This window comes from Pipistrellus kuhlii, unplaced genomic scaffold, assembly GCF_014108245.1.
Source record: "Pipistrellus kuhlii isolate mPipKuh1 unplaced genomic scaffold, mPipKuh1.p scaffold_m20_p_4, whole genome shotgun sequence".
In the NCBI taxonomy this organism is placed as follows: Eukaryota; Metazoa; Chordata; class Mammalia; order Chiroptera; family Vespertilionidae; genus Pipistrellus; species Pipistrellus kuhlii.
This window is the reverse complement of record NW_023425540.1, coordinates 33,452,725-33,467,777: the sequence shown is the minus strand read 5'-3', so window position 1 is coordinate 33,467,777 and position 15,053 is coordinate 33,452,725. Positions and strand designations below refer to the sequence as shown.

At 42.8% G+C, this 15,053-nt stretch overlaps 1 protein-coding gene and 1 long non-coding RNA gene across 4 annotated transcripts in view; both read right to left on the bottom strand.

Annotated features, from left to right (window-relative positions):
* The window catches only part of MAP1B (microtubule associated protein 1B), an 83,234-nt gene that overhangs the window by 32,149 nt on the left and 36,032 nt on the right, over positions 1–15,053 (bottom strand). The window lies entirely within an intron of this gene.
* On the bottom strand, positions 6,292–12,164 carry LOC118703327. Its single transcript, XR_004982988.2, has 3 exons — positions 12,153–12,164; positions 9,153–9,157; positions 6,292–6,629 (listed from the first exon to the last, which is right to left on the bottom strand). It is a non-coding gene; the product is annotated as an uncharacterized LOC118703327 (long non-coding RNA).

The following is a 15,053-nucleotide window of genomic DNA, read 5'->3' as shown; positions in this document are numbered from 1 at the left end:
ATTTAATAAAATAAAAGAACATAATATGCCCCACAATCAACCTGAGTTGCTCACTAAAAGTACAGATAAAGGAATGTTCCCCTCAGAAGGTCTGTCTGATTCAGGAGGCTGCAGGTCTGCAAGCTCTCGGTGATATTGATGGTTCTGGTGCCTTCTTTGAGAAGCCAGACACAGTGGATGATGAATATGCTACTGATCGATAACAACATAGTAAGTCACCTTATTTAAAATCATCCTCACGTTGATTTTATGTGATGCTATCCTAGTGTCGGAACATACTGCTAGAATTATTTCCCTTGGGAACAATGTGGTCATTAAGGGCTCAAACAACTTTTCCCGGTAAGTATTGATTCCCTAATTATTTGACAGTTTTATCTGACATTTAATTTGCCATTGAACTCCAGCCATTGATCAAATCCGGACAAACGGTTGACCTTTCTTCCTCGTCTGTTCATGTTCAGAACCAAATCGTCACACTACTCACCCTCAAAGCCAGCTGCCTTCAAAACAAAAGTCAAATTAATCCCTTTGGTACTGGCTGTTTTGAAAAGGAAACAGGAAAAGAAAAATACAAACAGCTGACATAACAAATATCATACCTAATATCTAATAATTACCAGCCCCTTGGAAGCCCTTAGCCCCGGGCCAGAGAAAAATGTCATGAGTTGGTTTTTCCCCAGGAAAGTCCCGAGGGGGCAATGCAACCCAACAGTGGCCGCGCCAGACTAGGGCACCGCCACCAGCTGGGTGAGCTGCCAGGAAGGGACTTCCTAGGGTCGAGATCCTGCCCCGGGAGGAGGAGGCTCAAGGGACCTCACTGTCACCATCTATAACAAGTAACGGAAAGGCGGATGGATACTCAGGCCCTGTGTTGCGGCCGGTATGAGTAAGTCTGGTCATATCTTTCAAGTATTTGGCATAAAGCCTTAACCCAGCCCAAAGAAGCTATGATTTTTTCATTTTTGTTTATTTATTTACTACCTCATTCAGCGGGGGAGGTGGAGACGGCTCATTCGCACATGCTGATGAAATCAGCACATGTATATTTCCACTTTCCTCACCGTGTTGTCCGGTCATGGCTGGCTGCTTGGGCTGCCCAGAAAGTACACGCAGTCCTCACGGATCTGGGGCTCCCCACGCTAGTGCTACAGGGCAAGTCAACACACATGCGGGCCCAGGCCCGTCCTCTTTGTGTCCCTGTTCTTTGCTCTCAGTTGTGTGTACAGTCTGTTGACCCAGAGTGAAGTTCCACTTACAGCCTTCCCCCTACAGGCCTGCAGGTGTTGCGAAATAGGACAACTGAAAATATGGACAGTCGGTAGCTACACACACACACACACACACACACACACACACACATTCAGTTTCTAAGTGGAATTTAAGTAGATTGAAATTCAGCTTATAGAAGTGGGTAAATCAGGAATCTACTTTCAGGATCTGAAAAAAAAAATATGCCTATGTCATCATTAGCAGACAAAAAAAAAAAAAAGACCAAAAGTGTTAGGAATTGTTTGTGTTTGTGGGTTTTTTGTTGTTTTGTTTTGTTTTGTTTTGTTTTTCATAAGTACATTGAATTCTGCCTCTGGTTCCTCAAAGAATTAAAGCAGGGCATTTATTAGAAGGTTTCACTTTGATTTTATATTTAATTACAAGGTCTTCACAAGGTCACCATCAGTGGTGGGCCACAGCATAGCCCCACACCATACTTGGTCTTTTCCGGGAGCCTGTGGATGAATGACTACATCTGCAGAGTTAGGAAAATTTGACGAAGGAAACAAGGGATAAGTACAGAGCCACATAATTAGCTAATGTTTACTTAAAAGCAGAGATATGTTTCTGACAGATTCAATCAACTCTGACGAAGGGGCATTTTCAAGACATTGAGAGATGTGCTCTGAACCTTCTGATGTAACTCTCCTGAGAACAAAGGTCCAAAACCCATGATGCAGAAGGGATTCAGGCAAGCAGGCAAGTAAATTATGCCCTCCTCTATCTTCATCTGAGAAAGATTGAAATTTCGATTTAGAATGAGTTTAGAGAGGAAGGCTCTAACTGGAAATTCTGGGAAAATCTGCTCTTCTAAATATGTGCAGATTTTCATTTCCATGAGAACAGATTCTCATAAGAAAATCAGCATGCATAATACCATGTTCTACATTCCTATCATGCATTATCATCTATTGATTATTCTTTATGTATTTATACACTTGGGGTATATGCAATTATCCATACATATGATAAGCAAAGTTCTTATGGTGCTTTATTCTTTGCTCTCTCACAAATAAAATAATGTCTTTTGTCCTAGTAAAAAGGCTGGCAGGTAAGGAAGGTGGCTTGGAGAATGGACTAAATCAGGTTCCACCGATGAAGTTCTGGAGTATGACTGAAAGAAAGAACATTTGATTCTGCTCCATTTATTTTGGAGTAGACAGAGGCTGTCACTGGAGAAGCTAGAAAGGTGAGGCAGCACACTAAGACTGGAGAGGGCAATCCCAATTTGCTTTAAACTCAGATATCAGGAAAATACATGAAATTAAGGTTAAAAGTTGGAGAGGCAAGAGTGAAGTTGTCCTGAGCCCTGTTGGCTCAGGGTATCGGAGAAATAGCAAGAATAGGACAGGGATGGGAGTCAAAGAGAGGTGAGCAATGCTTGACCTGGTATATGAGGTCCAGTGGTCCAACAAGAGAAGAATCTAACCTTGTTCCTGATTGCCAGCTCCTTCAAGGACAAAAGGACCCCAAACCAAGGACACTGTGATGAGGGTTCTAGGTCAGGTTTGAAGCTTAAATTTATGTTCCTTCCCCCCCTCACAATTCTTTTTATTTTATTTTATTTTATTAAAATCAATATATTTTATTGATTTTTTTACAGACAGGAAGGGAGAGGGATAGAGAGCTAGAAACATCGATAAGAGAGAAACACTGATCAGCTGCCTCTTGCACAACCCCTACTGGGAATGTGCCTGCAACCAAGGTACATGCCTTTGACAGAATTGAACGTGGGACCCTTCACTCTGCAGGCTGACGCTCTATCCACTGAGCCAAACCGGTTTTGGCACCCTCACAATTCTTAAATGATATAAGCTGATGCTTAAATGTGTTTTTTCTATTGTTCTGGAAAATATCTGCATTGCCTTCCTATCAGATCCAATCAAATCCATTATGAAATTTTCTAAACATCTCATATCTATAAAATTGCTTTCAAAAATAAATTACATCTTTTTAAAATTATAACAAAATTAAGGGTTACAAGGTAAAGTTTAGAAGTTCACTGAGTAATACTTCCACCCTTGGGATTTTGATATCAAAACTGAAAATATATTTCTTTCCCCTGGCCCATTTTTTTCCCTTCAATATAAAATGTCTGTGCATTTAGATAAGCTTTATTAGAAAAACCATTATTTTAATATGTTCGTCTGCTTTTTATTTGATTTAAAGAATAACAGTTGTGCAAGGGTAGCAAAAGAAACCCTAGAGTTATGTGATTTGACAGGTAGAAAAACACTCTGAGTGAGTCTTTCCTACTAATGGATGATTATGTTAAGTGGACCCAATTCTGTGCCCTCCTCAGTTTGCATCTGACTCTTTTTTTTTTTTTTTTTTTTTTTTTAATTATCACCCAAGGATACGTTGAGAGAGAAAGAGAGATCAGTTCCTTCCAGTAGGTGCCCTAATTGGGGATTGAACCGGCAAGCTAGATATGTACAGTGACCAGGAATCGAACCCGCATGGTATGATTCTCCAACCAACTGAGCCCCATGCATCTGAGTCTTATGGTGTCTTGTTCAGAAAAGTAGTGAAAAAAACCAGCTCACACTTTCTTATTAATATTTACTGGAAGTTCTAGTAACTATCCTGGGATTTCATCTTGCTAATTTTTTATTCTTTCCAGAGGTGAAATTTTGCTTCTAGTTTTAAGAAAAAATCCAACTAGTCAATTTCAGACTATGCATGGGACAGATGCTGGATCACACAGGAGATCCCAGCCTCTGCTCACTTCTTTACCATAAGCCAGCATGGAAGAGAGGTGCTGAGTTAGCAGAGTGCTAAGCCATTTTGCAAATTCAGGTCCTGTGTTTTCCTTTGTTTCTCCTCTTTTTTCTTTCGTTTGTTCTTTCTTTTTTCTTTTTAGTAATGTCTACATCTTGGCATTTCTGCATGGCCTCTTTGATTTCAGATTTTTACAATCAAGCATTTCCCGTTTGGGGGGGGAGGGGGAGAGTATAGCAATTAGCATACATTATGGAGCTGCACCAAACTAGTGTACTCACAAACAAGTCTTTGTGACAGGCAAGTAGACCCTGTTGTGTCTTGTTTCCTGGCCGGCCTCGTCCTGCTCACAGCCTTCTAGCCAACTAGCAATGCCGCCCCTTCCCTTCCTCTGCTTCTGCTTTCCCAGCCCCTGCCAGCTTGACTGGCTCAAAGTATTTAATGAGTTTTTAATTCAGTTTTGGCTCTGGAACCCAGACAGCTACTGCTGCCCAGGGCTCGCATTTCCCTTACACATTATCAGAGGACAGCCGTAAAGACAAGCACTGTCACTATTGGACTTTTCCCCGGAGGATTTGCTTGGCCTCAGGTTATCACAAGGTCTTGCTGACTGCAGACAGTGGAGGAGAGGAAGGCAGTCCCCGGAGAGCCGAAGGCAGTTCCCGCAGAGCCGCAGGGGGAGGCACCTCTGGGTGCTCAGAAGTGCAATTTCTAGGGAGTGAACGTCACTCTGTAACCACTGGGCCTCAGTGCAGTGGGAGAGAGAGAAGCAGACCACACTGAATGCTATTTGGACCAAAATTGCATGCATGTTTACACCCAGGTGCCCTCCATATAACAAGAGCCTGGCATGCTCTGCACCACGATTCCAACGGCTCACTGTCTCCTCTCAGGCACTGGAGAGGGGTCCACATGCTGTCCTCACCTCCCGGGACTCTCGTGTGGATCATGAAACGGTGGTGCTCCTGGTAAGGAGGCTCTGCAGAAGCCACAGAAGCTATTACTCTGGAAGAAGATGTTAGGAAAACTCTCTGAGTCTTAAATGCTGGGACATAGCTCATAAAGTACGCACTGTTCCCTACATTAACCAAACCGTAGCCAAGATGTTTCAATCTATCCACACAGACTTGCTAGGTCTTTGCATATGCTGTTCCCTCTGCCTAGATTACCTGTCCCCATTTATTTACTTGGCTGCTTCCTATTGATGCTTCAGATATTGGTGCGACATATCACCTCTGGGGAGTTTTCCCAGAATGCCCTGTGCCCACAGCAGCTGGCACTCACTGCTACAGTCGCAAACACCACATTGAGCTTCTTCACGTGGCCAGTACTGAGGCCTCTGATGTCAGAAATCAGGTTTCAAGAGGGAAGCTGTTGCTTCCTTACATATGGATGCCTGGCATTTATTTATTATTCATCAGTGGAGATGGCTGACAAAGACTCCCTAGTGGAAATTGTAGTTCCAGGTTTTGAGAAGAGCACAGTCATATTGATTAAACAATGGATGCAGAATGGTTGAAAGGAGGTTTTGCAAATGCAGCAGACAGGAATAGGAACTGATTTAGACTAAAAGTTATAGTCAGATATTTTAAAATAGCAGCATAAATGTATCCCACACAAGCTCTGAGTCAACCTATTCATAAAAATAGGTACCTGATTCAATCTAGTCATTAAATAAATGACTGTATTTTACCTAAAAACATGGGTTTTAAATACAATCAACCAATAATTTAAGGCACTTTAGAGCCAAAGCACATTTCCAATGACTGCTACACAGGGCTGGTTATCTCATGAGGTAATGAGGCCCCCCCTGCTGTGGAGGTAGGCATGAAACCAGGAGCTGGTGGCACCTGTTAGTAGTTCTAGAATGGTGGTTTCTGGTCCTGGCTGAGCATCAAAAGCACTGGATGTTCATTAAAACTATACACTGAGTGGCCAGATTATTATGATCTCTGAATGCATAATAATCTGGCCACTCAGTGTATAGCCTATATAATAAAAGGCTAATATGCAAATTGTCCCCTCAACCAGGAGTTCGGCCAGCAGGCAGACTGGCCAACCACCCATGTCCCCTCCCTGTGGCCAGGCTGGCCGGCCCCCACCCTGTACAAATTCATGCACTGGGCCTCTAATATATATATATATATATATATATATATATATATATATATATATATATATATATATATATTGTGTGTGTGTGTGTGTATACATACACACACACACACAGTGAGTGGCCAGTTTATCATGCATTCAGAGATCATAATTATCTGGCCACTCAGTGTATATGGCAGAGCCCAACCTGGATCTACTGAATCCGAATGTCTAGAACCAGAGTTGAAGTCTGTGATTTAAAATTTCCAGTGACAATTCTGATCAGCAGACAGATGTGAGAACTTCTGTTCTAGCGACTCCTTCAAACCTAAATTTCAGTGACTTATAACTACATTTGACATTGCAATAAGCAAGTCCTCCGACAAGACTCCTCTCACCCACATATCAACATAGTGATCTCTAGGATTTGAAATGTGAGATCATCATAAGGGACGTTCACAAGTTAGAAAATATTAAAAGAAAGGCTACATGACTTGACCAAGTCACACAGCAAGATAATGGCAGAAGCAGGAATAAGGCATGGCCTTTTCCTTCCCAAGAGGACTGCAGATTCCTCTTAGAGGCCCTGTGACCTCTCAGCTCCATGACCCAGCTGCCTTCACCCATGAAGTGGTATCATCTCAAGTGGCATAAAAGGTGTCTTTGATTCTTCATCTAGATATTTCTGAGATTCCTTGTTAGAAGCCAAAGATGGGCTACCAGAGAAGTAGTGTAATTTAATTCTTAACTTAACTTTTTTGGGTCAGTGATGGCAGAAATCTGGAATATCATCCACTTAGGCTAAAACTGTTGGCATGGAGATGGTCACACATTCTCCCTTCTTTTTTTAAAATATATTTTTATTGGTTTTTTTACAGAGATGAAGGGAGAGGGATAGTCAGAAACATCGATGAAAGAAAAACATCGATCAGCTGCCTCCTGCACACCTCACTGGTGATATGCCCACAACCAAGGCACATTCCCCCGACTGGAATCGAACCTGGGACCTTTCAGTCCACAGGCTGATGCTCTATCTACTGAGCCAAATGGGTTTCGAACTCCCTTCTTTTAAAAAAGGATTAGAAGCAGGGAATTCTAATCTAACACAGAATGTCTGGGAAGTTGCCTCTCTTAAAGCTCCCCTAGGTTTTGCTTTTGCAGGGGCTCCTTGTGGCAAACTCCGAAGGATGGATTTAAATGAAAATCCTCATACATTGCACTGGAAGCCTTCACCCCAGCAGCATAATTACCCCGAGCAACACTCACTGAGCTGCAGCTAATATTCCACCCCTGCGCATTCATAAAAGGTCTCCAAGTGCAGAGGGAAGTGTTTTTTAATGACCATGATTTAATATTTCCTAAGTCCCTACTGGGTTGGTTCCCTCACAATACATGTAAATAGCAAAGCCTGTGGGCTCTGCTGAGGTGATAGAATCTAAGGAAGGAAACAAGAATGATGTGAACAGCCTTATATTTCTTTAGAAATAGTTCAGAAGTATGGCCACAATATAATACATGTAACTTCAGGAAGTCAGAGAGCTTTTGCCTTTTGTTTTTTTGTTTTGTGTTGTTAACTTTCTATTTTTAATAACATTTTCCTTTTGTTTAGCACCATTTTATTCTCATTTCCTCAAGAAATAAGAGATGGGAGTTATAGGGGGGTGCAGAGGGTAGACGATGCCCTGCCCATCATGTCATGTCTTCCCATCAAAGATTTTCCAAATTAGACACCACAAAAAGATCTCAGAGGACATAAAAAGACCTTTAAATTGCCATGTTGACAATGACTTCACAGGGGGAAAAAATTACTTCTGCCTCTACTTCTGGTTCTTCCCTTTTTCCTCAGTTCAGACACTCATTGTGTCAATCATATTAGTTTTGCCAAGAGACACACCATATCTTTGATCACAGAACGTTAAGCATTAAGTTCCACAGAATCAGCCCAATGCCTTGGCACATCGTATGGCGTGATGCTGCCTACAGCGCTGTCTCAGACCCAAAAGCCCTTCACTCCTGGTGACGGCAAGTTAGTACTAGTTCATCACAAGGCCTCTGACCTAGCTGTCAGTTCTGGTTTTTCCAACACCTATTTTTTTCATCACACCATCAGCAGAGCCTATGTGGGAACTGAGTGCAGAAATCACAACGAGTAGAAAAGAAGGGCAGAGGGTGCCAGGAACATCACCATTCCTCTTCACTAACTGCAGCTTACCCTGTCCATCTGCCAGACTCCTGGTTGTGGCAGCAAGAGGCCCTATCAGTTGAGAAGAGTCTCAGAGAGAGAAGCATTTTTAGGTCGTCCGTCCCTTCACTGTAACGCCAATACTAGTGCTAGCAGGAACCACACAGCCACCATTTACTGACTGTTCGCTCTGTGTATTTTGTGGATTGCATTATATCTAATCCTCAACAAGAGCTCTACGACCAACTTCGTTGTATGTTCACAACTACATGGAGAAACCGGGTATACCGAAATTGAGTGATTGGTCCAAAGCCATGGCTGGTGAGTGACAAAGCTGGGATTCAAACTAGGCGCACCTGACATTGAAACTCATCTTCTCTCCTCAGCCCCCTGGGTACCACCATGCAAACACCCTGGCCAGATCAGGGTGAGGCTCTTCTCTGTCCTCAGACCCAGACTGAAATTCTTGAAGGTGGAGATACCAACATCCAGGGGAGAAGCAATATGTCTTCCCCAAGCCCAGGAGCACCATTCACTATCCACAGGATATAAATGGTGTGCTCTGGAATGAAGACACCCAGGTATGTGGCTTATAAAATCCCCAACCCTCTCTGGGCCTAAGGTTAGATTCACTCATCCATCCAGGTACCACTTCAAGGCCCAGGACCCATGAGCACTTACTTAATTCTGTGGTCAGTCTAGCTTGCTCTTGAAGACCTCCAGGGACAAAGATTCTACAATAATCTCTAGTAAGCCACCAGAGGATGCTGGCCCCTGATGTGGACAGGGCAAAAGTCTTCCTGTTTGCCAATTTTCCACTTTCTGAGAATTATGAGATTTCTTAAAAGCCTTGAGGTTGCCTATAGACTTGTCTCAGGAATAGAACTAGCCCTGTTCACTTCACAACAGACTTCAAAGAGTACAGTCTAGAATAAATGGTTGCATTGTGAGGCTGCTGAGTTGATATAAAAGAAGGCATCGTGAAATAAATCAGCCACAGGAACATTTATGAGCCCTCTTCCATGAAGAGATTGCAAAAAAGGGGGGAGAGAGAAGAGATTATTTCTAAACAATGTAATCAGCCAGGCTATTCCCAGCCTACACTCAATTCCTAGACAATTGTCATGGTTGCTAAAATAACTTCAGCTATTTCCAGCCTACCAAAATAAATATAGGCTCCAAGAAAAGTATAACGTAGTAAACGACTAATACTATTGCTCTTGATTAAAGATGTTATGTTCTTTTCAGTGTCTTTTCAAAAATAGCTGAGAAGTGGCTGCAGGAAATTTTTGTTGGGGGTGGGAGGTTACTTCTGAATACACAACTGACCACCCTTTTTTCCATTGACCCTAATCCACAATAACATCTTTTTCCCTCCTGCTTCCAAAGTCCCATTTATAGCTCAAAATGGAAATGGAAATACAAAGAAGATAAATGAATGGATAAAACCTTCCCCTGCTGAGTTAAAAAATGAATGTTTCCCTTCTCCACCAAATCTACAATAGCCATCCCGTGTTGACTCTAGAAGAACCCACAGAAACACAAGGCAATAGAAAAGGAGCAATTCGGAAGGGGGTTCTTTCGGAAGAGCAAGTAAATAAAGATTAAAAGTATGAACAATAAATACGTAACTATCAACAAGTGAATCTAAAAACCAAGGAAATTAAAAAAAAAAATCTGATGAACAATATTAACTGTTGAATATAATAGAATCAGAGGTATGGAAGGGGAGTGAACTGACGATTCTTGGGGGAAAGGGGAGAGGGGGGCGTGGGAAGAGACTGAACATAAACTGTGCACCTATGGATAAGGACAATGAGGGGTGGGGAAAGGGCAGAGGGTGGGGTGGGAACCTGGTGGAGGGGAGCAATGGAGGGAGGGGTGGAAAGAGGAACATTTGTAATAATATGAACGATAAAGATTTATTAAAACATTTAAAAAGAAAGAAAAAAAAAGAAAAGGAGCAATTTGGGTATAATCCTGATGGCGCCCCATCCTCTACCAGGTGAAAAGTCGCTGTATGTGCCCCACTTCTCAAGTTTAAACAACCACAAGTAAGGCCTGGATCTCACACTGTTTGTGGGAAACTGTTTATGAATTTGGTCTGAAACTGTAGGGCTCCTGAAATCTCTACTAAAGCTTCACTAATGTCCCTTTCTTTATCTCCATTCTTCAACGACTAGATCCATCAATGTCAAATTTTAATAAACGTTAAGAGTCTGGGAGGCACTTCTTCCTCCAGGCCATAAGCTAAATCACTGGCACATTGCTGTTTATCAACTACATAATACAATATGTCAACTTAAACAAATAATTTCATATATAGGAGATGGCCTATTGTTAATTACTTGCCAGCCCTTAGGAAGTAAGCACTTAGTAATATTCTTTATTGTGTTAAGACAGCCTATCTGCCTTTTCAGGAGCTTCCAGATGCTGAATACATTCCCTTCCCCACCCTCCCACTCCCCCATCTTAATTGCATAAGGCCCCTCTCTCCTAGAGGCAGTGAAGGAAGCTTTGGAGACAGACAGACAGACCTGGGTTCAAATTCTGACCCTGCAAATTGCTAGTTATGACCTTAGGCAGATTATTTAACTTTTCTGATCCTCAGGTTCCTCATCAGTAAAGGGGTCAGACAGGTCCCAAACATTGTAGAGCTGAAGTGAAGATTAAATGAGATCTGGTTTATCTAGGGCCTGGCATGCAGGTGCTCAATAAATGGGTATAGCTTTAATTATGATAATAATTAAACTGAATATAGTGCCCAAATCCCCAACTTCCTGCATAAATGAACCATTTCAAAATCAAAGCATAGACACTTATATAAAACCTCCCTGACCCAAATCCCTCTCCTCCTCCTGAAGATGCCATGATTGTCTCTGTTCAATGTCTCCCTGGATCTCAGTCTCCTCATCTGTAAAGTGGGCATAAATGGGGAGGCAATTTAAGCCTTTTGCATAAATTGGCTCTTTACTGTACATAACATGGGATTACCACTCTCGAACAGTTTAACATTCTAGTCAGCGAGGACAGATTTTTGTATATAAAGTATTTAGAAAGTAATATATGCTTGTAATATATAATCAAATGCTAAGACAGTGAAGGGACACAGTGTGTAAGGACATGGATTCACTTGTAATTCAATAGAATGTCCAGCCTTAAATTTCCGCTCTCTTTAGAAAAATACCTCATCCGATAACCAAGCCAGAGTTTAGAATAATAGAGGCTTTGGAGCACCTTGATAGCATTCAAAATTTTGCAGTGCAGCTCGATTTGTCAGAGCAAAATTCCCTGGTTAGGGTGCCTTTTCATAGTGCAGGAGGAATACGCCGGTGGATCTAAGCAGCCTCCAATTCCCCAAGTCTGGTCACACAGAACAATACGCTTTTTAGGCCTGGAAGTCTTGTTCTATAAGCACCTCTCCATCTGGTAAGGTGTTTACTTATTCAGAAAAACCCTGGTTGGCAAAGTTCATGAGCTCAGCTGGGCAGGATCCTGGGCACAGCTGACTGGATAAGCCTCAGTGCTCCAGCATTTCCCCCTGACACTCCCGGGCCCTGGCCATCTGTATTGGCCAAATTAGCTACAAGTTGTCAAACCTCCTTTCATGTCGTATAGACGTATAGACGCTACCTCTGTGTCTGTTTACCAACAGATCAAGTTGTTAACAGCAAACTGGAATGGGACCAGAAACATTCAATTGGTCCAAAAATTCGTCAGCCTAACATACACTTGCAGGAAAGTCATTAAGTCTGAGTGGCAAAAACATGGGCCCCCATGGGGGCCATCTGGATTCCTTGTCCAAAATCCTGTCCCCTCTGCTCCTGAGAACACCTCATGTCCACGCGATTCCTAGAGAACCTGACAGGGTCACATCCACTGAGACAGACACACAAGCACGAGCGAGGAATAGGAGGCAAGTAATAAAGGAAATGAATTCCCAAGTGGAAGCAAAAGCAAAACAATAAAAGTAATAATAATTTCACACCAGTATACTGTTTTGTTTTGCTGCTGTTCAATACAGGAGAGACTGCATGGCATTTTAACCAAGAACTGCTTCCTAACTATAGTTCCAACCTGCAAATTTTGGTGAGAATGGTGTTTTAAAGATCATCTTGTCAACCTAAAGAAAAGAGGTTTCTTCTTCAAAGTGCAATAGCACAAGGTTTGGGGAGGGATTCTGTGCAGCATGCGGTCCATGAGTCCCATCGCTGAGCAAAGCTGACTTGAGGGTCTAAACAAAGGGACAGGGACCCGTCTCTCTCCGGGTTTGATGGCCAGCAGAAGGGAACCCAGAGAATAAAAAGGGGAAAGGAGGTTGATTCTGACATCTTCCCGGGTTTGTATTTCTAAGTGCCTATTTTATTTATCTGCACCCCTGCCACCACCCAAAGCCACATACACCCATTGCGTGTGGTCCCGCCAGGATCCAATTCCAACCTGTCGTTACAAATTACCACCGCACTGACTCTACGCCTCAATTCTGCTTGTCTTCACTTTACTTTTGAGTAAGACTATAGTGGAAGATTGGTACCCACGGAAATAGCAAAACACTATTGCTTCTGACAAATATTTCCAGATTGGAGCCAATTAAAAGACCTTCACATGACTGAACTTCAGGGAGTGATTCTTGTCAAATCAAATGTGATTCCGCAAGTCTGAGAAATAGTTCCCAGCAGAGCAGATGAAGTGGGTTTGGCACATCCACACCCCTTCCCGGCTCCCTGGTGTGAGAACTCGGCCACGGTGAGAGGCCAGCTTGTTGCTGGGTAACAGAGCAAAGCTAACACCTGGCCTCATATGTGTACATGGGAAGGAAAGAAAGGCAAATCTGTGCAAAAAGACTCAGCAAATATGTATCTGAGACCAATACAAAGTACTTCAGCATGGTCTGGTCAGAATTCATAAAGCCAGACGCCAGACCTAGCCAGAGAACAATTTCCTGACTACATTTTGTTTTCTTACACTGACTCTTGGGACCTTGGACAGCTTTCTTCTCAGACTGCAGATGTCCTTGGTTTCCTTGCGGTTCCTCGGGTGGGACCACATGGCTACCTCCGCCACACTGCTTGCAAAAGCCCAGCTGTAGAGTGTTCAAAATGGTATTTTTCAACAAAAGCTATTAAACACACACACACACACACACACACACACACACACACACACACGGTTGATTTAAAAAGTCATAAAAGATAGTATAGGAATCTAAATTTTTTCTGTAAGTCTACATTTCTTTCTTTTTTAAGAAACGTCAAAATGATTAAAAAGGCAACTCAATCTTGACAGAATGGTGTTTTCCTACCTGAAAAACAAGGGACCCTGGGTTTAGGCCAGCCACATGCTGCAGCTTTGGGAGCCCACCCACAGGAGTGGCAAGACCACACTCGTGTCAATCTCACAAAGGCAGTTCTCCACAAATGAGGAGATTAAATACATGCCTACGGTAGGCCATTTGGATGACACCAATGAGGCAGCAGCCAGCATTCGTTTATAATCACCTTCCCCAAAAAACAATCATTATTATTCATCGTTCATCTTTCCTTTCATTTCCACACATACATTTTTCACATAGTTGAGGGCAGACTGGGAACACAAGTTGGTGGTCCTGCTTTCTTCGTTTAATGTTCTATCAGAAATGACTTCCCCACGTTAACCCCAAGTTTGCCAACACAAGGTTTAATGACTGCCCCTAAGTCCACGGTGCACCAGCTCTGCTGTTCACCCAACCAGACACCCGCCACTGACATGAGGGAGCAACAAGATCGCGGATGTTCTGTTAATGCCACAAGATGGCTTACGGGGACAAAATCAGTCCTGTACCCAGGTCTCTCTGGCTTTAAGGTCCTCCTCACTGGTAAATTAGGCAGAGGAGGTTGTTCCAGAACGTTTGGGTCCATTTTGGTTTGTAGCCAGTTAGTAATGTTTAGAATAAAATGCCAGTCATCACCAAAGGAAACAGTAGACCAAAAGAGAAGAGAATGCAAATTAAGTGCCCTGGGTAATATGGGAATAAAATCTTAAATGGATTCTAACTCAGAAATTAGTTTTTAACAGTAATTTCAACCCTTTTCATCTCATGGCACACATCATAAACGAATTACTAAAATTCTGCAGCACATCAAAAAATATACTATTTTTTGCCAAACTGACAAAAAAAAATAGGTATAATTTTGATTAATTCACACAGGACGGCTATTGTCATGTTGGCTCTTGTCATTTTTGTATTTTCCCTCCTCCATAGCCAAGGCAAGCTTTGAAACCACTGTCCCAATGTCCGCTTTGCATAGACTCCTTTTAATTCTCACGTTAACTTTTCATTTGGGTCCGATAAGGTGTCTTTGTTTTCAGTCTATAAACCTGCAGCGAAGACAGCAAACTGGATCCTCCTCTGGTTCACTCTGTAGTTGGCAGTGTTTCCCAGGCCACAGCCACCACCCCCAGTCCATCGCATAGTCACCAATTTTCTCCCTTGAAGCCTCTCCTGAGCCCTCCCCTCCCAGCTGGCCATCTGCGCCACATCACTAATCTTCTGTCCACACTGGGAGGAGGGGGTGAGCAGTCCTGGGGAGGACAGGAGAATACTGGCCTATTAATCTCTAGCCAGCGTCCTCCGTGGTCTTCCCCCTGGGCTTCTGAGGACTGAGCAGCTATGCCAGTGGCCTGCCTTTGCCTCTCAGACAGCTCCCACCTCTTCCTTTTAGATCGTTAAAAAGAATTCTTCCAGTAATTCAGATTCCTTGGAACTTAAAGAGCTAAGAGAGAGTGACGGGGCACAGGTTGTCTTCAA